The sequence below is a fragment of the Macrotis lagotis genome, chromosome X, assembly GCF_037893015.1.
Source record: "Macrotis lagotis isolate mMagLag1 chromosome X, bilby.v1.9.chrom.fasta, whole genome shotgun sequence".
NCBI classification, from domain to species: domain Eukaryota; kingdom Metazoa; phylum Chordata; class Mammalia; order Peramelemorphia; family Peramelidae; genus Macrotis; species Macrotis lagotis.
In genome coordinates this window covers 663,983,802-664,007,539 of record NC_133666.1, presented here as the reverse complement: position 1 = coordinate 664,007,539, position 23,738 = coordinate 663,983,802, and positions in this window count along the sequence as shown.

Here is a 23,738-nt window from a genome sequence, read left to right as displayed (position 1 = left end):
GTTCTAATACTGCCTCTGTGTGACCTTAGGCGGACATGTGGCCTCACTTGGGTTGGTTTTTTTTTAACGTAAAATATATTTCCATATTAGTCATGTTACAAATAAGCAAATAAATAAAATAAAAAACAAGAAATATAAAGTTGGAAAAATCAGGATGCTTCAATCGTCATTCAACATTCATCAGTTCTCTCTAGAAGTGAATAGCTTTTATGATCATGGCTCTCCTTTGGAAATCTCAGATCAATATCTTGTTCAGAGTACCCAGTATATACCTGAGGAAAGTATGGAACTCTGGTCTTCTTTACTCCAAGATTAGCTCTCCAGTCATTGAATGTCCCTATTTCTCTTAAACACTAGTTACTATTATTATTAGTGTTCAGTTCCTGGGGTGTGTTACCTTGATTGAATCATGAAGGAAGCTTTTAAATCCCCTCTTTGTCCCAGTCTTGTTAGCAAGGGCCAGTTGTGAAGGACTTTCACTGATCTAGTACAAAAAAAACAGATACAACATGAAGGGCAGGCCTTCAGTTTGAGCTGTCCATATGGCTACTTCCCACAGAGATGGATTACAATCCAGCTACCCATGGCCCAGACGTCAGTAACATTGCTCACCTTCTGTCTCCTGCCTCCAAACTCCTGATCTTTGCCTACAAGAGGCCCCTGAGGACCTTTCTATTCTCTGACCACTTAATGAAAGACTTCTTTATAGAGTAAGCAGAATGATACTGACTTCTGTCAGATTTATTATATTTTTTAAAGGAAAGCAAAAAAAGAGAAGAAAGGCATAAACTAGTTCAAAGGAAGGGTAGAATTGAGTTTCACACATAAGTCAAAGGAAACTAGTGACAACAGTTTGAAGTTGTTTTCAGGTACATGAAGAATCTGTCAGTATTCATGCCTCTTTCTAACCTTATTACTATTCCACTCAAAAACATTCAGTGGCTCCCGATTGCTTAATAAAATACAAATTCCTCTTTATATATTCTTCCTTCCTTTATTTTACATTCTAGGTGAACCATGCTCATCTACAACTCATTTTTCTTTTTTATGTTCCCCTTTATCTATCACTTTACTAATGTCACTTTTTATGTCTAGAAGGTATAATTTGTCTACATTTGAGATCTCACGCTTCATTTTAAACCTAACTCAATTGTCTCCCTCCTCCAGGAAGTCTTCTTTATATTTCTTTGTAGATAGAAGGGAGCTGTCCTTTCAAGTATCTTCAGTCCTTTTGCACTGATACCACCCTTCCTTGGACCATACCTAGATTTGAATATTGACTCCTCTAAAGGTGAAAGTGATTTGTCTTCTCAAATATTTCAAATTCATATTTCTAGTGTAATTTACACCAATCTCACTTTTCCTTTTAACATAATTAGTTCTATACTTATCTTTCCACATATTAGGAGCTTCAAAGTTCCATATCAATTGGGTTTGAGTCATATAGAGATTGGTATGATAAGCATCCAACTTTGAAGAAACACAACATTTCATAACGGGAAAGGACCTCAGTGATTAGTCCAATCCATACCTTGAAGGTAGAAGGAAAAAAAAAAGAATCCTTCTATCCAGGCTTTCAGGTAACTAATGTTGACAAGAGGGAATTAATTAATTCTTTCTTACAATTCAGCTACCCAATGGGAACCAATAGCAATAGATGGAATGAGGATAAAATCTCATGATAGGGGCATTTGACATTGGGAGAAGACAGGAGAAAAATTTCTAATGGCAGGGCAAGGTCTCAGCTGATCTTATCCATTGAGGGTCGCAGTATATAACTCAAAAGCATCTCTAAAGCAGGAATTCTTAACCTGGGGGCCCTGAACTTATTGAAAAACTATTTGATAACTAGAATTTAATATCATTAGTTCACTTTATAATTCTATTTGTTTTATGCTTTTAAAAACATAACCCTAAGAAGATATCTGTCCATACACCCCCACCAAGCTGCTAAAGGGAGTACAAGACATAGTCAAGATCTAAAGCTTCCTTGACAAATGGTCATTGGCCATTTCTTAGACACCTTCAGTAAGGATCAGACTACTACCACCTAAGAAAAGTTGTTCGTTCCAGTTTGGGACAGCTCTCCTTCTTAAGGTTAATTTGGCCATCAAACCTAAATGTAATTCTTTGCAATATTCAATGACTGTTCCTGCTTCCTTCAGAGTAAGACTGATCCCTCAGTCCTTCCAAACACTTAAAGCCAACTATCATGTCCCTCTTGAGTCTTCTAGAATAAGTAATTCCTGCAACTGATCCTCAACTTGCAGGAAGGAGAAGCTCAAGATCCATCAATCTTCAGGAATATGTTGAATTCATACTCTATGTCAAGCACTCTGCTAGCCTGTGGCACCTCAAGTATAATCAATCAGCATTAAGTTCCTACTATGTGTCAGATACTCTGCTAGGTGTAGAGGCACAAAAATAATCAATTGGCATTTAGTAAGTACCTGCTATGTAACAGACATTCTGCTAGCTTCTAGAGTTACAAAAATAATCAATTAACATTTATTAAGAACCTATTATGTTCCAGGACGGGCAGCTAAGTGTTCCGTTAGATTGAGTTTTGGGCTTGACTCATCTTCCTGACTTCAAATCCAAGCCTCAGATACTTACTAGTTCTGTAAACCCAGAGAAGTCACTTTACCCTGTTTGCCTCAGTTTTCTCATCTAGAAAATATTCTGGAGAAAGAAATGGAAATCACTCCAGTACCTTTGCCAAGAAAACCCACATGGGGTCACAAAGTGTCTGACTGAACCCTGAAATGATTGAACAATCGAAAATGTGCCAGAACTTTCCCTGAACTCACTAAGCTTATATTCAACCAGGAGAAATGTCATGTACACAACAAGATGCAAAATATATGAATAGTAAAGACAATAATCTGGAATAAGGGGAGGTCTTTAACTAAAAAGCTCACTAGAAGAACACCAGGTTTCATTCTATGAGGTCTATGAGATAGGAATGAAATTTGAACTTGTTTAGTTTTTAAATGAAAAGACTTAATTAATAAAACAACCAGCTGTGGAAGAACTTTCAGTTTCTCAGACCAAAATGAAGTGAATTTCCACCAGGGTGGCCAGGATGATTTCATTTTAACAAGTGAGTTTTACTGGTTCAGATATGTTTCAGAAAATTAGACTTGTTCAGGGCCATCGATACACTGCCTAAAGATGTTCTCCACCACTCAGCTCCTAAGACTACTATCCCAGCCAGTCGCTATTTGTAGAGAGTTGTTGCTACCCTTTCATATTTCAAGGATCTTTGCTTTGTATTTCCAGAAAAAAAATAAGTCTTGCTCGTTAAATGCTCTATTTTTATGGTTCCATGTCATGATTTGTTTTCAAATATTATAAATCAAACCAGCAGGAGACTTACTTCCCTAGCAAATCTTCTGAAGGAATAAGAGTACAGCTATAAATGGGATATTATCCATACAGAATGATAAAAATGAAAGGATTGGAGCATAAATTAACTAAGCTTCAGATGTTCTGCTCCAATTATTCAGATTTTATTTGGTGACTCATTGTGCCACTGAAATGGAAACAGTTTCAGGAGAAAGGACTTATTCCAAATCTGCCATTTCAGTCTTTTAGAATACTGGAATTTTAGACTGCAGTGAGACCTTAGGACAGAGACTATCAAGGCTGAAAGGGTCCTTAGAACAGAGAATGTTAGAGGAGGGGTCTTAGAACAGGGGATGTCACAGCTGAGAGGAGACTTAGAATAGGGAATGTCAGGATTGTGAGGGGTCTTAGAACAGGGAAGGTCAGAGGAGGGAGGGGCCTTAGAATATTGAATGTTATAAAGAAAGGGGAAGTTTAAATACTGTCAAGGCTTAAGGGAAACTTAGAATATAAAATCACAGAGGGGAGAAAGGACTCCAGCACAGAGAAAGTCAGAAATGAAAGAAACCTTGGGACATAGAATATCAGAGCTAGGATTTATCTTAGAACAATCCTCTCCTAAATGAGAGCCATGGAATAAATAATCAACCAATGAGATTGAGAATTCTGCACTTAGCAGAGTTATTTCATCTGCATGGCAATAAGGAATTTTAATATTATGAAATTCAATTTTACCCACAATGATTAAGCACCTACTGTTAGTATCTGGGGGAGAAAAGACCAAGTAGTTCACTTGACTTCTGAAATTTCGGATTCAGAGCTAGAAGAGATCTAGCCCCTTTGAGGACAAGAGGTCCAACCCCTTCATTAGAGAATGATGAAGATGATGATTATGATGATGATTTCTGTCTTCATTTTCATTTTATAGAGGGAAGTAAAATGCTTGCCCAAGGTGACACAGTGATATAACCTCTCTGCTCTCTCTCACCTCTACCTCTAAATCTCAGATCCTCTCTCCTATTAAGGTTCTTTCTTTCTTTTTGTAGATCAGTTTTCTTATGATCCCATATTAAACTTTCCAAGGGGAATGGTAACTTCCTGAGGTCAGGGATCTTTGTATCTTCAGTCCTTACCAAAGAATCTGGAGGCATTTTAATTGCTTCATAAAGGTGCTGAATTAAATTGAATTGAATCCTGCAATATTAGCATTATATTAGATGTGCAGATTACCTTACTCTGCTAAGTTCATTTTTATTTCAGATTTCTCCCTTAGTTCATGAAACTCAGATCCAGCAAGATCCATATCCCAAGCACAAAAGAAATCCATTATGGACTATTTTTAGATATTAAAAATGGATGATCATAAACAGGTTGCCCATATTGGTGTATTTTTCATTCTGGGCTTCCTAGTAAAGTCCCTGCCAGTATTCTGAATTCCAATTGCAGGCCTGCTGTGTATAAAGATGGGTTTAATTTGCTTCTTTGGAGTGTATACCAATGATCCATTATCCATACCGCAAACACGCCACCCTCCTTTGCACAAAGGAAGAGAACTGGGTGGCAGTAATTTGGTTCATATGTCACACTGCCAAACCCGTTACCCACGGTAGAGATGGTGGGGCAGAAATTATGCCTCATGCTCATCTCATTTAACATTACTCTCTTCATGCATATTACATAGCCAGCCAAGGGTTGAACAAAAAAAAAAATCTAAGAAACAAAATGAAACTGGGGAATAAAAAAAAACTCTTAAAAAAGAAAATTCTTCCTCCTTTGACATTTAGAAAAATAGACATGTTTGTGTCCATGAAGTACTTCAAATGAGGGACTCTGAGCAAAAACCAAAAGTGGCATTTACTTATTTTGACTCAGTTTTTAATATCCTATGCAGATAGTGTATAATATATGTCAAAAGTCATTTGGCTCAGCAGAATCTAATTTAGTTTATTTCTTTCTGTTCAACTTCAAATGCACATTGACTAGGGTAGGGGGTGGAGGAAGAGGATTGTAAGGAAAGGGCTCAGGTTTGCAATGAAATGATCTTTGACACCTATGCTCTGTTGCTATTCTCCACATTGTCTCTTGCCTGGTAAAAAAGAATATATATATATATATATATATGTTTTTTATATATATATATTTTTTTTTTTTTTTTTTTTTTTTTTTTTTTTTTTTTTGCTTTGAAGCAGATGGATCACAAATGCTTAGCCTTGGACCGGAAGGTAGAAAGGTAGAAGTAGAATATCCTAGGGCCTAGATGTGAATCTTGGTTCTGTCACTTCCTAGATGAATGATCCTAAATAAGGGTGATGCAATCAAAAGAGTTCTGGATTAGAATCTCAATTCTGCATTTCACCCTCTGACCAGGTGACCCTATCTGAGTCATTATTACTCTCTGTGACTTGGTTCCTCATTTAGAGAATATTTGCATTAGTTATATTTTGTCCTTCATTCTTGAAGAAGACAATGACATCAGGGAGGTGAAGTCAAAGCAAGTGTGTGAATTGGATTTGAGTGAGGGACGGCTGTGCAAAGTCACCAGGCTTATTTTTTCCTCCAGAACCATCTGGATCCAGTGGCCAGATATGCATCAGGACAACTGAAGATCACCCTAGATGTGAGGCAATCAGGGTTCTTAAGTGACTTACCCAGCTAGTAAGTGGCAAGTATCTGAGGTTGGATTTGAACTCCTGTCCTCCTGACTCCAAGGCTAGTACTCTGTCCACTGCACCATCTTAATTTCAGGGAAATTGGGCATTTGTATTGGTCTAAGGTCTTGAAGGTTTTTCCCAAATTTAAGTTGCCATGAACACACAGCTGAGTCTGGATTTAAATATGGGTCTTAAAATCCTAAAATCTTTTCATCCTAATTCATTTATTCTCACTTTATTTCCGATTAACTCATTCTCTAGATTTCTCTCCCTCCTAATCAGTCACTTTCCTATTTTGGGAAAACCCTTTCCCAGGGAACCTTACTTTTCTGATTGGTAAATCTTTCTCCAAGACCTCAGCCATTCCTTGGCTCACTTTCTGGACTTCTCCAGCAAGGGCACCCTAACCCTCCTTTCCAGTTCATTTTTATATATTATTCCCTCCCTCCCCCCTTTTCATATAAACTCTATGAAGAATGTTTGTTTGCATTTACATCACCATCACTAAGCCCAGATCCTATCTTGCAAGGAGACATGGTCAATATAAGTTTTCTGAGTCTATCCATCTAGTGATCTGTCTGTATCATTCTCAATTTGGTCAACTGAGTAATGAGGGAATGGTCAAAAGTTCATTCTCTCTCTAAATCCTATAACACTGATGTGATGCCATTTGGAGGACTAGAGTTCCAAAGAATTAAAATTATGGGAAATGCATAGGACAGTAGAGAGCTACATGATGGCCTTCACAACAATGGGTTCTACATAAGCAGTGGGGTGGAGGAAGACATGAAGATATGATTAAATTCAATTTAGCAAGCAATTATTGAGTTCCTCCTAAGTATGTGAGAAAGGAAATTACTATTTTTTTGATAAAATAAAATGATCTCTACCTTCAAGGAGCTTAAAGTCTAGCAAAAATAAAATGATATAACTACACAAAAATAAACACTATATAGGTATGATGCAATTCTGGGAAAAGAGGAGAATTAATAACTGAGGAAATTAGAAAATGATAAAGATAATCATGATCATTTACTCCCTATGTGACTGGTCAAGATTTTTTTTCCTCAGTATTTTAGATTTACCCTCTACAAAAGGAACAGTAATTCTCTAAAGTCCCTTTCATTTCTAAATCCTATGCTCCTTTAGTAACTCTGATAAATAGCTATCTGTAATGTGTGCCCTGGCCAGATACATTGATAGCTTCCACAATGGAGGATCTAAATTCTGAAGGTCATTTTTGATCCTTCATGGCCCCTGAGGGTCCCTTGAATCAAAGGCTTTAAGAACTAGAAATCAGTTCTGTAATCCAGAGATTCTTAAAGCTTCTGTGGATTACTTTCAGGGTTAAGGTCAATTGCTCTGAGGCTTAGTTGCTTATTTAACTCATGCTATCCATAGGCTCAGAAATCTAGAGAAAAAAGGGAACTCTGAGTTTATTTAGCCAGACTCCTTTTGTCAGACAGTTGAAGAAATTGGGGGAAATGATAGCATAATAGAAAAAGACGAGTTGAGACTCCAGAAATGACTTGTTTTGACCCAGACATAGGGTCCCCACCATGGAGAGAGTACTGACAGCCTATTCTCTTTTACCAACCAGGCTAGTCTCAGACACAATCGCTGCATGACCCTGGGCAAGTCACTTAACCCTGATTGCCTCATATCACCTTCTGATTCATATCTAGCCACTGGATGCAGATGACTAGACAAGAAAGTGATATTGGTGACTTAGCACAGCACCTGCTTTCTCAAATTCTTTGAGAATGAAGAACAGGCATCATCATCATCACCATCATCCTCATCTTCTCTTCAACCAGGCTAGAACAAGAGAAAATGAGGAAGAGAGCAGGTGATCAGATACTGTAAAGTTGCTTAAACCCAGAAATATTGTGGAATTTCTGTCCATTCAACATTTATTATTTAGTCTTAGTCAAAATCACACAGGGAGTAAATGATAATGAACATTATATTTTCTAATTTTCTCAGATATCAATTATCCTCTATTTCACAGAATTGTATGATATATATCATAGATATGAGAATATTACATGTAAGTAATATGTAATGTCATATTACATGTAAGTAAATACAATATATATATATTATATTTAGTTTTTGTATTTATTTTATTTCTGCTATACTATAAACTCCTTGATGATAGGGATCATTTTATTTTTTCTTAAAATAGTAATTTCTCTTCTCACATATTATGGTGATAAAACCATAGTAGGAACTCAATAAATTTTTGCTAAATTAAACACTGCAAATAATCAATTATGTGGAAGAGGATTTATGTGTGTACATACATATATTAATATTAAATATAAATTATATTGTATTTAGATGTATATACACATTAAATATATATTTTAAATGTGTTATTCTCATATCTAAATGAATGCATAGTTACATATAATAGACATATATTCAAATAGCCAATTCCTGTATGCATATATAATAACAGCTAATATTTATATCTTACTTACAATTTTCATGGCCTTTGACCCTCATGACCAACCTGGAGGCCAGTTGCTATTATTATTATGCTCCTTTTATATATGAGGAAACTTAGACAAACAAGAGGTTAAATGATTTGCCCATGGTTACACAGGGTCTTTACACTGATTTAAATACAGGTCTTCCTGACTCAGGTCTGGTGCTCTATTTATTGCATCATATGTAGAATGAAATAGAATACAAATAGACCTATACAAATATTTGTATATATTCAGAATAGCATGTATGATTTATGGAAGTGGATGCAAATAGGTGTGTGTGTGTGTGTGTGTGTGTGTGTGTGTGTGTGTGTGTATATATATATATATATATGTGTATGTATTGAAAACTCTGTGAATTTGACCTTACAAAAATTAAAATCAATGTGTTAATCTCAGTTGTCTTAATCATGGACAAATGTCTCAAGAACGATCAAATAGAATTAAGTTAACATACACATTTATTAAAATTTCTCTAAGTTCTCTGATTATATAAATATGTGGGGACCCAACTAGAAAACTGGAACCCCCCAAAAAAGTTTTGCAAAAAAGATTTTATACCATTTCACTTTTAGTCACTAGAATCTGAAAGACTTCTTCCTATCTTTGTTCATCGAGGGACAGGCCTTCAACTCAGGATTAGTCAGGGAGCTCTCCAAATCCAAAAGAATTGCCTTATCAATTACACTAAAGACTTCTACAAAGCATTGTGAGTTCCCCCAACAGAAAGTGATACCATCCAGTGACCACTGATGTGTGTTAGAATGTGCATGTACCTACACATATATTTTATAATAGATCTACAATTATGTCTTATATACAATTCATCTCTAGATGGCATGAATAACATATAGTATTATATAAATGCTGTTGTTTAATCAATTTTCAGTCATGTCTGACTCTTCATAACCCCATTTGGGTTTTCTTAGCAAAGGTATTGAAGTGGTTTTCCATTTCCTTCTCCATTTATTTTACAGATGTGGATACTGAGGCAAGCAGGTTTAAATGATTTGTTCAATATTATACAATTAGTAAGTATCTAAGGCTGGATTTGAATTTCTTACTACTGAAAGCAGCTAGGTGGACTAATATATAGAGTGCCTGACCTTGAGTCAGGAAGAACTGAATTCAAATCTAGCCCCCGATACTTACTTGATAATGATAATAAAAAAGAAGTAGTCAATCATTGAACCAACGGGAAAAAATTGGTCAAACAATCACCTTTATTAAACCTACTTTTCTAAGTACTGAGGACAGAAAGAGAAAAAAGATAATCCTTGATCTCAAGCAACTTATAATCTAATGAATGAGACAATATGCCAAATATATATATGCATATACAAAATTAACTATATACAGGATAAATAGGAAATTTACTGAGAGATAGCACTAGAATTAAAAGGGGGTTGAAGAAGACATCTTGTAGAAGGGAAGATTCTAATTGGCACTTAAAGGAAGCTAGGGAAGCCAATAGGTGTAATAGAGAAGGGACAGCATTCCAGGGATGTTCAGCCAGAGAGAATATTCAGAGTAAAGAGACACCATGGATCAGACCCTGCATTCAATATTAGAGATACAAGACAGGACCTCAGAGGTAATCTAATCCAACCCCTGCATTTAAAGATGATGAAATGGAGAAGCAGAAATGTAAAATGACTTGCCGATTCAAAACCAGGTTCTCTGTCTCCAAATTCAATAACTTTCACTGGGCTCACCTGGTAATTTTGATAAAGACACATTTGGAGGCTGGCAACTTGGTGCAGATGATGAAAGCACAGGAGAGGGGAAAAACTCCTAGAGCTATAGGCAACTGTGAAAAATTATGAGGGAGAAATGGTTATTTTTAAAAAGGAAAGAAAACTATAAATAGAGTCCAAAGACATAGATCCAAGTCCCAATATTACCATGTACTAGTTGTGTGACTTTAGGCAAGTCACTTGTCTTTTCTGGGTCTCATTTTTTCTAAAGTGGAAAAATGAAGGCATTAAACTAGATGATCTGTAAAGTCTCTGCCAGCTCAAAAATTTGATGGGATTGTCTATTCATTTGTCTAGACCTCTCAATAAACAAAAGATGAGAAAAATCTCATTGGGTCCAAATGAGTCACACTGGGTTTTCCAAGAAGAGGCCATTTCATTTTCACTGTTTAAACAGAAAGTGTGTGTGTGTGTGTGGGGGGGGGGGAATCAATATGCATTTTTAAATAACATGACAAGGGCATTCTAAGATCCGAGTTACTGAAAATTACATGCAAACTTTTGAGAATTATTATATTTTCTGGGAGTTTAGGATTTGAGTTCTTTTTCTATTTATATGTAAATGTTGGATTTCTAAACCTTTTTTCAAACAATTTTGAAATATTACCCTTGCATAAAGCTAAGATTAATGAAGTCCTGATATGATAGTGGCTCCTTTTTGATAGGAAGTCTAGAAGATTCATTCCTGAATTGGAATGTATGTTTTCTTTCATGCATTTTTGCTTTTAAATACAAAAGACCTCCCTTAGGAATTTTTTTTAATTTAGTTATAATGAAGATGGTTTTAGAGATTATAAGGAATTATGGGAGAGCTTGTTGATATTCTTTGTGCTTGTTTTGTTTTTGAGGGGCAATGGTGTGAAGTGACTTGCCCAAGGTCACACAGTTAGTAAGTGTCAATGGTCTGATAATTCAGGACCTCCTGACTACAGGACAGGTGCTTTATCTACTGTGTCATCTAGTTGCTTGGTTCTAATTCTTGAAATCAGATTTGAATTTCAGAATCTTCTGCCCCTGAACATTAAAACAAAGGAGGGGAAACTGAGACTTTATCCTTTTTTACTCTTTTTTTTTCTTTCAGGGAATTTATTTTCTTTTTTTTTTAACATTTTAACATTTTATTTGTTTTTGAATTGTATACAATAGTCATATGTACCCATCATTTTTTGCAAAGCTCTGAATTCTACAATTCACGCTCCCCTTCCCTCTACCCCCACAGAAGGCTGTCTGACAGTCTCTACATTGTTTCCATTCCATACATTGATGTAAACTGAATGTTATAAGAGTAAACATAAGAATAAACATAAACCCACTCCCCCCCCAAGAATATGATAAACCTCAAGAATAGAGAGAAAGAAAGAAAAATTGTACTTCAATCTGTGTTCAGATTTCAATGATTCTGTCTCTGGAGTGAGTTGCTTTCTTTATCATAAGTCCACCAGAGAAGTTGCTTCAATATTTTCCCCTCAGTTGCTATTACTAGGTGTACCTCCACTCTATTCCTCCCCACTCTCATTTACTCTATTCTCTCTCTCCTTTCATCCTAGCCCTGTCCAAAAGTGTGTTGCATCTGAGTACCCTCTCCCTCCATCTTCCCTCTCTTCTACCACCTATTCCCCCTTTCCTCCACCCATTCCCCCTCATCCCGTTCCTTTCTTCCCATCCTTATCCAGGGCGACATAGATTTCCTTATCCTATTAAGTGTGCATGTCATTTCCTCCTTGAGTCATTTCTGATGAGAATGAAGGCTCACTCATTTCCCCTTGCCTTCCCCACCTCCATTCCATTGAAAAAGCTTTTCCTTGACTCTTATGTGAAATCTCTCAGCTTCTTCTTTATCTCCTTTTCCTTCCTCCCAGTACTTTCCCCCATCACCCATTGACTCTATCCCTTTACCACATCATACCATTATATTCTGTTCCTTCCTATGTCCTGTCTATAGATATGTTCCTTCCAATAGCTCTTATAAATGAGAAAGTTCATATGAGTTATCAATATCTTCTTCCCATGCAGGAATACAAACAGTTCAGCATCATCAAGTTCCTCATAGTTAGTCCCTTTCTTCCACTCCCTCAATGGTTCACCAGAGTCCTGTACTTGGAGATCAAACTTTTTGTTCAGCTCTGGTTGCCTCAATAGGAAAGTCTGAATGTCCCGTTTCATTGAAAGTCCATCTTTTCTCTGAAAGAGAATGTTCAGTTTTGCTGGGTAGTTGATTCTCGGTTGTAAACCAAGATCTTTTGCCTTCTGAAATATCATATTCAAATCCCGATGAGCCCTTAATATAGATGCTGCCATATCCTGTGTAATCCTGACTATGGAGCCTCAGTAGTTGAATTGTTTGTTACTGGCAGCTTTTAGAATTTTCTCTTTGATTCGGGAGTTTGGGAATTTGGCTATAATATTCCTGGAAGTTTTTCTTTTGGGATCCCTTTCAGGGGGTGACTGGTGAATTCTTTCGATTTCTACTTTACCCTCAGCTTCTAGAATCTCACGGCAATTTTGTTGTATTATTTCTTGAAAAATGAAGTCTAGGTTCTACTCCTGGTCATGGCTTTCAGATAGCCCAATAATTTTTGAATTATTTCTTCTGGATCTGTTTTCAAGGTCGGTTGTTTTTCCAATGAGATATTTCACATTTTCTTCTAATTTTTGGCTTTTTTGGAAGAGTTTTATTTTTTTCCTGATTTCTTACAAAGTCATCAGCTTCCTTTAGTTCTATTTTGCATTTGAAGAAGTTATTTTCTTCAGAGAGCTTTTTTATTTCCTTTTCCAGGTGGCCAATTCTGCTTTTTTGAGGCATTCTTCTCCTCATTTGCCTTTTGTTTTGCTTTTTTCCATTAGGCCTAAACTGGTTTTTAACATATTATTTTCTTCAGTATTTTTTGTATATCTTTCACCAAGCTTTTGATTTGGTTTTCATGATTTTTTTGCATCACTCTCATTTCTCCTCCCAATATTTCCTTCTCTTCCCAATATTTCCTCCACCTCTCTTAATTGCTCTTCAAAGTCTTTTTTTTTTATCTCATCCATAGTCTGAGCCCATTTTCTATTTCTCTTGGAGGTTTTGGATACAGAAGCTTTGATTTTGTCATCATCTGAGTATGTGTTTTGATTTTCCATGAGACTAAAGTAATTCTGTATGGTCAGATTCTTCTTGTTTACTCATTTCCTCTGCCCAAGACTAATTTACAGTACTTCCAAAGCTTTGGGGTTGGGGTTTTTCTGGGATACCCCACTGGGACCTTTATTCCTCCAAGGTCTTATGCTCTCTAGCCTGTGCTTTGATATGTAGATAACCACAATACTTCCCTCTGTCCTGGGGCTATAAGGAAAGATCCAGCTATCTTAGTATGGAAGCCCCAAAACAATATCTGAGTGTAGGCAAACAGCAGAGTTCTACCCCAGGAAGAGCAGAGAAATCTCTGCAGACCCCCCTTACCATCTCTAAGGGTGCAGGCTGCTTTCTTTCGATTCTAGCTGCAGGTCCTGTGGCCATGCTCCTCACTCCACACTCACGGAGGTGCAGCAGAGTTCTCTCACCACCCCTTCAAGCTGTTCCCGGTGATCTTTCTGCTGAGTTGTGCTGGACTGGGCTGTGCAATGGCTTTCTTTCCAACCCCTGGTCCTGGTGAAATACACCTTTCCCGTGGAACTTCTAAGTTATCTTGGACTCAGTCTTATCACTCAGTCTTTCTGTGGGTTCTGCCCCTCTAAATTTTGACTAGAGCCATCCTTTATTTTGGGGGCGTTTTGGGGGGTCAGAATTCTTGGGAAATTCTGCCTTCACACCCCTTCTTGACTCCACCCCCCAGACATTATCTTTATTCTATTAATGGTCTTTTGTTTAACCTGAGTTCCATCTTCCCCCCACCTTACTTGGGGTGTCTAATAGGTTTTTTTCCTTGCTTATGGTTTAACTATTTGAGAAGTGAGTATATTATTATTTAAATTTCCTCTTTTTTTTCATTTACTTCCACCTAAGGAGAAATTAAAAACCAATTTCTTCAACTGAGGTCAAAGGAGAAATCAAAAACCAATTTCTTCAACCCAGGTCACACATAGGCCAGAGAATAGTTGTTTGGGAAATAGTTCTGAATTTCAGACAAGAGCAAACCAAATAAGGGCATTGACAGATTTTACTGAGCCAAAAGTAGGGATGCTGAGAAATACCAAAGGGAGACTATTTGGAGGCAGTTAGTGGGTCTTTTGTGTGATCCCATCATGTGATGGCCATATGGTTAGGCATGTTTCTTCGCTACCAGTCTTTGCTGATATTATAGAACTCTGATGTTTTTGTTCATTGTTAGCTTTCAAAGAGGATCAATGACATCACAGGTTTTGTCTTGACTTATGAGTGAATTTGAATTAAGTGAGGCAGAACTGCACACAATTATCAACTTTACTCTCTCTTCAAAAGTCATTGTGGTTCAGTGACAGGACATATGTAATCAGGAAAACTGGTGATGGATTGTGGTGGATGATCTTGGCTTCTTCCACGTCTAAGGGTTCTATACTACCTGCTTCAGCTGCCTTTAAGACCATTGGAATAAGCTGTTCTCTTTTGCCCATTCAGTAGGGGCAGTCTTCCCATGCTTAGATAGAAACCCCTTCTCACTCACTGACCAATCTGAAGTCTGATGGTTACCCTCAAACTAGTTTAGCCTCTTTGCCCAGAATGGTTTTGGGGGTGTCACTTCTATACATACTGCAGTTTCTTAGTGTCACTGGTGAGAGCTGGGGGACAGGAAGACACCAAAGTTGGGTGAGCAACCCTGAAAAGGGCTTGACAAGGTCCCATACCAGAGGAGCTGTCCTTCCTGAACGTCCAATATGGAATTCTACAGAAAATCTGACTTCCTCTTCCTTTGTTAGTTACTAAGTAGATTTATGTTCAGAATCGTTGGTACTTTCTGTTACATGGCAAAAATCTTCAATTGTTCCACTGTATTACTTCTCCACCCCTCCCATCACTCCCATTAACTTAATTCTTTCTACAACATCAATGAAAGGGAAATCAGGCAGAATGAACAATATTAAGGCCCATTGTACTTTATAGTTTGCCTGCCAGAAGTTTTATCTGTTCATATGAGGTATTTATTATAACATTTGTTTTAATTTGATATGATTGACACAAGAGAATTGCCTCTCCTGCCCAAGAAAGAAGAGATTATAGGGAAGGTATATTTTGCATCTGTGATCATAATGGTAAATGATTCCTTTGTAGCTTATATCTGCACCATGCACACCCTGTAACACCTTTGTTATCAACTAACACATGACTGCCTTCTAAAGTCCCATCAGCATTTTTTGCCCTAAATATTTTAGCTGGCATCTAAAGAAGGCAGTGTTTTTTAGCCATATTGTTGATGGGACCATGGGGAAGACTAATTGTTTGGTACTTTTGTGTCTTGGGCAATTGGCTTGGAAGGTATCCTAGAAGAAAATTTCAGATCCATTCAGTTTTAGAAGCAGAGACAGACCTAAGGAGACCACAAGGTTTGAGGTTGTAGAAGTGGGGAGAATTGAACCCAGCTGGGGTTGGGCCAGGGAGATGTTCATTTGGGATGTGGTTACTGGAGGAGAAAGCATACACCATCTGTCAGCTTTCTTTCTTAAATAATGATCCTATTCTAACCAACCCAGTGCTAAGCTCAGTTGTTTCTATTCTGCTAAAGACCTGTAGTCAGCACATTGAATGCTGGGACCATGGGATAATATTCCTTTTACCCCTTCCTTGTTCTTTTTAGTTTTTTTAGTTTAGTTTTTTTTTTTTTTGCAAGGCAATGGGGTTAAGTGGCTTGCCCAAGATCACAGAGCTAGGTAATTATTAAGTGTCTGAGGCCAAATTTGAACTCAGGCGCTCCTGAATCCAAATCCAGTGCTCTATCCACTGTGCACTAGCCACCCCAACCCAAGTATCATACAGAGTCTGTGTGTGTGTGTGTGTGTGTGTATATAATTTAAAAGAATCATCAATTTCTCATTTTTTTTTAATTTAAGGCAATGGGGTTAAATGGCTTGCCCAAGGTCACACAGCTAGGCAATTAGAAAATTTAAAAAAATTTAGGAGCATAGCAAGGAAGCTATGATCCTAAGAGTTTTTGTTTGTTTTGTTTTGTTTTTTTTAGATTTTTTCAAGGCAAATGGGGTTAAATGGCTTGCCCAAGGTCACACAGCTATTATTAAGTGTCTGAGACCGGATTTGAACCCAGGTACTCCTGACTCCAAGGCCGGTGCTTTATCCACTATGCCAACTAGCCACCCCCCCTCCCCGATCCTAAGAGTTTTTAAAGAGCACATAATTCAAAGTCTCCATGTCATGTAACTGGAAAATTATTTGTTCTGGTTTTATGTCCAGAGAAAGGATGTGATTCACTTAAAGTCACACAGCTAGTAGGTGGTATACATGAGGATTCAAGTTTGGTCTTCTGAATTCAAATCCATTACTTAGGATAGTTGGGTGGAGCAGTGAATAGAGCCCAGGAGAGTCAGGAAGATCTGAGTTTGAATGGGAACAAAAATACTAGTTCTATCTTAGATCACTTAACCTCTGTTTGACTCAGATATATGGGGATAATGGCCTCTATTTATCCAGGGTTTCTGTAAGCATCAAATGAGATAATAATTGTAAACCACTTGTTATATAATGCTATATAAATGCCATATAAATTTTAGCTATAATTACTTCTACTACTATTACTACTATTGCTATTGTTATTATTGCTTCTATTACTACTAATACTCTTTCTATTGCATCATCCTGTCTTTTAATAGGATCATAAGTGGTTAAAGTTATGAGAGTCTTTGCTGGTAAATATTTAACAACTGTCTCTGAAAAATCAAAAGTAGATGCCAACCTTAATCTTCATTAATATCACTGTATAACCTATCATTTCTTAAGTCTAAGTAGTTAAAAAAAGTCAAAACTTGGGCTATAGGTTTTGTGAATTTCTGAGGTGTAAATTTAAAAATCGATTCTCTATATAATAATAAAGGATCTAAAAGACAACCTAGCAAACGGATTCTTAATCTGGGGCCTGTGCATCTATTTCAGTGGATTTGTGCTCTTGGATATTAAAAAAAAATCCTTTATTTTTCTAACTTCTGTTTGCCTTATAAATCCTATATATTTCATTTTGTGCAGTTAGCTGGCAGAGTGGATAGGTTTCTGGGCCTGAAATCGAGAAAATTCATCTTCCAGAATTCAAATCTGGCCTCAGACATTTGTTGACTATATGAACCTGGGCAAGTCAATAACCTTGTACACCTCAGTTCCCTCATCTGTAATATGAATTTTAGAAGGAAATGACGTACTACAGTATTTTTGCTAAGAAAATCCCCAAATGGGGTCAGAAATGACTGAAATTTTGTTCTGTACTTCTAAACTAAGGAGTCCACTAACTTCAGTAATCAGCAGACCAACCCTGTCAGTTTCACAGAGGAGAAAACTGAGGGGAAAAAAGGAAAGAATTCATTTATCTAAATTTAGACCAGCAGCAAGTAGCAATAAAAGATTTGAACCAAACAAGGTCTGGTGTCTAGATATCCAAAACTCATTTAATGATACCATATTGCCCTAGATTAGGATTTTTCATTACCAATCTGCATTTAGGAGTCTAGAATTCTTTGGGTGATCATAAATGCAGACTTGAATTGTGATAAATTTGGGCAAATTTCACATTTGTTTGAACCAGACTAGACATCATGTTGACTTAATGGATTGGAGTATAATTATATATAAAATGAACTATGTATGAAATTTTTGTTGTTGGTTGTCAGGAGTTAGAAAGCAGAAAATTTACACTGATGTGACCACTTCACTAATTAACACTAATGGACATTCTCTCAGGCTATCAACTTCCCAGAGAATATTATTCCTCCCTAGAAGCATCCCTTTCCATGACTACTGTCATTCCTATCACAGTGGCCCAATGGCCACAGTCAACAGAACTCATTTGGTGAGATTCTGCAAACTCCTATCATCAAAATTGCCATTTCCCAGCTAGATTCATATCACAACATTCCTCTATAAAGAAATGATACCTGTAGTCTTACTACCCATAGATTCCTACTGCCATCTTTACCTACCAATGTGAACTTTGTACTCCTATACTTACTCCACCTAGTTTATGAAACTATGTATTAGGAAGTCAGAAAGAATTGAGTTCTAATCCAGTCTCAGATAATTATTACTTGTATGACCCTGGGCAAGTCACTTCACCTCTGTCTCCTTCAATCTCCCTGGATTATGGTGAGGATCAAATGAGATAGTATTTGTAAAGAACTTAGGGTAGTGTCCAGCACTTAGGGGGTGCTTAATTAGTGCTGATTTTCTTCCTTGTTAAAAGGCTCCATCATCCTCTTTGCTCAATTAAGATATTTCTCTGATGCCTCATCATGGTACAAAGGTTAAAACTGTTGGAAGGAACTTCGAAGGACATCTAGTCCAACATATATATATATATATATATACACACACATACACATACATACATAAGAGTCCAAGTTCTTTAGTGATCAAAGGACTACTAGAAGATGTTCAGGACCCCTGCTCTTTTGGATAGTTCCCATTCTTTTTTTTTTAGGTTTTTTTTTTGCAAGGCAGATGGGGTTAAGTGGCTTGCCCAAGGCCACACAGCTAGGTAATTATTAAGTGTCTGAGGTCAGATTTGAACCCAGGTACTCCTGACTCCAAGGCCGTTGCTTTATCCACTATGCCACCTAGCCGCCCCCCGATAGTTCCCATTCTTAGGGAAACTTTTGTTTGTCTCTACTTCTTGCCTAAGAAAGGCTCTCTGGCTCCCATCTAAGGGTTCTGGGTTCTAGATAGGTGAGAGTTCCTATCTAGTCCCACCTGAACCAAGGCCACTGCTCCAACTCGCTTCTTTAATGCAGAAGACTGTTTTCTCCTAGCAACTTCCAATCTGAACATAGGAATCAGTCAGTTAGCAAGCACTCATTACATATTTATTGTGAGCAGGGAACTATGCTGAGGTTTGGGGTTTGAATGATGGACTTTCATCTTGAGGAGAGCAATCATGGTTTAGCATTAGGATAGGAAATTGATATTGATCAGTATGGGACATGTTTTGACTGCACCTGCATAGAGAATGATAGTGAGAACAAATGATTGCAGAGACTCTGGCAGGGTTCTAATGATATCCAAATTATATTCAGTGACATAAAACAATCCCTCATAGATATTATCCTTTCCCTCCTCCAGACAGATGCTTTTCCTAGGGAGAGCTGATTATTTGTCCCCTCTAATCAGTATCAACACCAGGACACCTCCTCCTCTGCCTCCTTCCAGTAGTCAGAATATTCTCCTGATTTCTCCCTTTGCATTATGCTAATTAGTTATCTTTCCAGTTAAACCAGATTGTTGTCACTCCTTTTGCAGCCCAAAAATTCCTCCTGGATACATAAAAGCTTGCATTTAAATAGCCTGTAAGGTTTATAAAGTGATTTCTGTAGGTTCTCTCATTATATATGTAATATCCTAGCAATTGGTACTACAATAATCCTCATTTTACAAATAAGAAAGTGAGGCAGAGTGAGTTTAAGTGACTCACCCTAAGTCACACAGTTAAGTATCTGAAACAAAGGGTTTTTCAGATTCCATGATAAGCACTCTATCTAAATCATGCTGCCACCAGTTGCCTAACTTGGGCAGCTAGATAGCTGACCCTGAAGTCAGGAGAAACTGAGTCCAAATCTAACCTTAGATATTTAGTGCTATGTCCTTGGAAAAGTCATTTTTCCTTGAATGCCTTACAGCCTGGGTTATCTTCAGCTTTCTCGATTCATATCTGGTCCCTAAATCTAGATGATTCTGGAGGAGAAAGTGAGGCTGGTGACTTAGCTCAGTACCCTTTCATTCACATTCCATTCATGGGTATGTCATGGCATCACCTCCCTGATGTCATGATTTTCTTTAAGAACAAAGGACAAAGAGCAACAATTAGTTCTACTTAAAATTATCATGTTTTATGAATGAGATAATCCATATTATCTGAGAAATGGTAACATTAACTCCTGGAAAGTCAACATTTAGTAAATATTTAGCATGTTCCAGATACTATGCTAAGTACTGGGAGGACAATACAAACTGAAAGGGCTCAGATCTGTGACCTTCAGGAGGTCATATTTCATGGGGGGGGGGGGGGAGATAAGATATAAAAGGGACCTGAAAAGGGACTGGGTACTCAAATAAGGCAGAATGAATAGGACCTGGTAGTACAGTTCAAAGGAATGAAGATGACTGGTTTGGTCACTCCCTCAACATGGCAGTTTCAAGAAAAAATCACCAATCAGCGAGAAGTAGCATGCAGCAGGAAAGAGAGACTTTAGATGCAAAGTCCAGAGAATTGAACTTTTCACTAAAGGTTAAGAAAAAAAGTTCTGGAAACATACAATGGGTTAATTAGTCTTTTATGTTGCAAAGCAGACAGACCCAAGGAGTCTCCACTATATCATACATCAATAAGACCAATAACCAAGAAGACAATGAGGCAAAGAACAGAGAGGCCTGTACCTGGTGTCCTCTGCTCTCTAAGCATCTTCTACCATCTAGTTCTATGAAGATGGAACCCATCCTACTTGGTAATTTCCAATTATTGTAAATACATAATGAGATATGCTATGCCTAGAGAGCTCTCTAGAAGCTAGGTGATTCAATCGAAAGGGACCTGGACTTGGATTCAGGAAAGTATAAATTCCAATTCACCTAGCTGAACTACTCTTTTCTTATTAGCTTTAAGTTCTCTCAGTCTCAGTTTCTTCATCTGGAACATGAAATTATTCTGAAGATTAAAAAATATTTGTCAGGTGCTTAGCATAATCTGACATAGGTGATTAATAATTACTATCTCATCTTCACTACACAAGGAAAAGATGGTCACTCTTTTCAGAAGATATCAGGGAAGTAAGATCTATCTTGGATAGACATTTACTTCCCTCTTATGCTAATGCATATGAAACACTAAATCAAAGCAGCAAAAGTAGTCTAGGGACAAACAAGAATTCCTAGTGATTCTATAGATCTAGCTTTTCACACTAGCTTTGGGAACATCCATAAAATTTCTGACATTCTTTTCTTCCTTCATGTAAAAGTAAAGCTTACATTTTTTCCCTTTGGGGTAAAAGGCACTATGCCATAAACCCTTGTAAAAATGGGCTCTAATCCAGAGTGGACTGAAGTTAAATTGTAGGAAGATATAAAGAATTTCAAAGAAAAAATGGATAGAAATCATCTAGTAATAGGGAAATAAGTTGAGGTAAGACTCAGGACCTCACCTTATGAGGTATATATTCTAATAGGAGAATATAGACAGCTAAATGGCATTATCATACACAGAGTGCTGGGCCTGGAATCAGGAAGAGTCATTTTCCTAAGATCAAATCTGGCCTCATATACTATTTGTGTGACCCAAGTCACTTATGCCTGTTTGTCTCAGTTTATCATTAGTGAAATGATCCAGAGAAAGAAATAGCATGAAATATAAACTGGATATTGAACAAATAATCTACTTGAGGAAGTCTGGATGGAATTGGCTTGAAAATAGCATTATTTACTTTATAAATGAGGAAAATAGCAATGTTCACTGAACATATAATCAACTATCAGTTATTCATTTTCACAGTTATACTACACACACACACACACACATACATATGTCCTGTTTTTGTGGGTGATGTTTTCAAGCACATTTTACAGATGGGGAATCTCAGACTGAAAGAAGGTAAAATGACCTGTCAAGAATTAGACTGCTATGAGTGTATGAAGCTTATTCTCAAATCCAGTCCTCTAAACACTGTGTTGCATAGCTGCCTCTCTTTTTCTGTCTCTCTTCAACTTACACCATTTCCCCCATAGTTTTGTGTTTTGTAGCTAAGGAGAAAAAGACTAATCCCCCTTCCAGGTGGCAATCTTTCACATACTTGAGGACAGTTAATATGTCTTCCCAAGAGTCCTCTCTTCTCTAGGCCAAACATCCCCAATCCACTTATGGTATGGATTTGAAGACTTTTCCCATCCTCGTTCCCCACTTTTGGATGCTTCCTAGATTGCCAGTATTCTTTCTAAATTGCTCCACCTAGATTTGAACCTGGTTGTGGAATGAAATGTTTTAGAATCCATTGTTGAAAGTCCTGGCAAAGTCTCCAAGGAACAGCTGATGTTGAAGAAACAAATTAGCAATGACTGCTAGGCTAATCACTCAGGTTTGATTGATTATGTGTCTGCAGAGGTGAGAATGTACAAATGATCTGTAAAACAGAAACCCGCTGAGGATCCATTGATTTGAGTTAAATGACCAAAGAGCTGGCAGGCAGAGCACATCCAGTGAGGTTAGAGAAGTGATTGTCCAAAGGAGTTTGGGAATCTACCACTGCAAATCACATTTTTGCAATTTCCCCTAAATTGTTAGAAGTAATGAAAATGAATTAGCTGGTTGTTGCTTACAGGTTCAGCGTAAAAAGCTATTTTCCCACTTATAAAGTCAATAATGCCATTTTAGAACTAGTTCCATCTGGATTTACTCAAGTACATTATTTGTCCAAGATTCAGTTTATTTGGGGCAACAGACCTTAGATTTTAATTGTTATAAGGAATAAGTAAGAAAATTTACTCTACCAAAACTAATCAGTTAATATGTGTCAGGAATTAGGAAAACTGATACAGAGCTATCCATTAAGGCAGGAAAGACCCAGGTTGAAGTCCCCTCTGAAATATAAAGTGTCACTCTGGGTAAGTCCCTTAACTTCTCAATGCCTTGAGCAATTAAACATAAAATTTCAAAGTCATTACTAATCTGTATTTGGTAGAGGGATTTCCAAAATGGGAGTTATTGACATGGATTCTGACAAAATTTATTAAAATAATAAAACCATTAACAACTACAATCTCTATTTCTAGTGATTGAAGATTTTAAGTTTATTTTATTGTCAATATCCTTGTAATATATGTATCACATATTTTTTTCTATTTTACAAAGGAAGAAACTGAGGCTTAAAGATATTAAATGTCTTTCCCAAGGTCCTTTAGTAAGTTAGAGAACTAGAACTCAGAATCATTGTATTTTAGAATTGGTCTTTAATGACCAACTAATCCAATGCCTACTTCCAAAATGAAGTGTTTATACAAGAAAACTGGAAAGTGATTATCTAGTCTCCGCTTGAAGTCAATGTCTCTTCTTTTATCCATTTCCCATATTTTCAACTTTAACTATTCATTTCAATAAAATAGAAGTTAATTCTATTTTATTCTATTTTGGCAATGAGTTTGATTTTTGTGTTAACAAGTTCATAATCTGACTATACAAGTTGACTGAAAAGTTGTATCTGCTTTGGAAATGAATGATTTCCTATATTTTAGAATATTAATATGGGTAGACATTCTAAAAACTATGATTCATAAGGACCTCTGTTCTGCTTTTTACTAATCTGCCTATACAGCAGAAGAGGCCCATATAAAACTATGGGCT